The sequence below is a fragment of the Nannospalax galili genome, unplaced genomic scaffold (assembly GCF_000622305.1).
Source record: "Nannospalax galili isolate Female #2095 unplaced genomic scaffold, S.galili_v1.0 scaffold2088, whole genome shotgun sequence".
In the NCBI taxonomy this organism is placed as follows: Eukaryota; Metazoa; Chordata; class Mammalia; order Rodentia; family Spalacidae; genus Nannospalax; species Nannospalax galili.
The window spans coordinates 99199-100267 of NW_008357502.1; the positions used below are offsets into that span (position 1 = coordinate 99199).

Genomic DNA, 1069 nt, shown 5'->3' on the forward strand with positions numbered 1-1069 from the left:
AACAATGGCAATAGGATTATGAGCCCCAATTATATTAAAACTAATTGTCTTATATGTAAACATCTGAGTCTTTTAACAGACTAAGAGTGTCCTTGTCCTTCTGAGCTTCATTAGCTGAAGAGGAAGAACAAGAGTTGAAATACAGAGCAGCCTCCTCAAATCTTCCTATCAAATCCTTGTAGTGATTGTCCAAACTCAGCTTCATCTGCAAATGGGTCATAGCAGTTGCAAGTTCCAGCAGATGCAACTGGGATAAAACAGCCTCACACTTCTGCTTCCCTGTGAGGTTTATATTATGAACTGTATCACTGTGGGAGGAAGGTAACCATACTGTTGACAATAGTATATTCCAACATCTCCCAACTCCTGGGTGCTGATGGTAAGAGTGTATTCTGTTCCAGATATACGACCACGAACCTTGATGGGACTCCAGATTGCAGGGTTGATGCCCCATAGATCAGGAGTTTATGAGTAGTCCCTGGTTTCTGCTGATACCAAGCTAACAAATTGCTAATGCCATGACTAGCATGGCAAGTGACGGTGACTCTGTCTCCCAAAGATGCAGACAAGAAGGATGGAGATTGAGTCATCTGGATGTCACATCTTGCACCTGAGATTGGAAACATAAGACAAATTTATAGTATTAATTACATGCAAATGTCTTCTCTGAAAAGCCATACATCACTGATAGTTCCTGGACTAAAAGTTTAAATAAAAAACACCTACACATCTCCTTACCTGAAAACCAGAACAGCAGCAGGCCAAGGAGTTGAGCAGGACCCCTCATGTTCATGTTGTATCTTGACAAGGAATGACAACTTCTCAGGGTGTGAACACCCTATTAAGAGGTTCTTAAAGCAGTGGACCATGGCTGAGCACATGCAAATCATTTGGGTTTCGAAAAGGTTGTATACAGCTGCTGGCATGGTTGGGCTAATCTCAGAGTCTCAGCACAAGCCCAGGTTTCCCCAGATGCTCAAGAAGATTTTTAGAAAATCACATAGATTTGTCTACTGAGAACAGACACTTATTCCTGGGCCAAGACAACGCCCGTGTAGCTTCCTTTGGG

At 42.5% G+C, this 1069-nt stretch overlaps 1 pseudogene; it reads right to left on the reverse strand.

The window, feature by feature from the left end:
* Positions 1-288: 288 nt before the first annotated feature.
* On the reverse strand, positions 289-803 carry LOC103751670 (annotated as a pseudogene).
* Positions 804-1069: the final 266 nt, after the last annotated feature.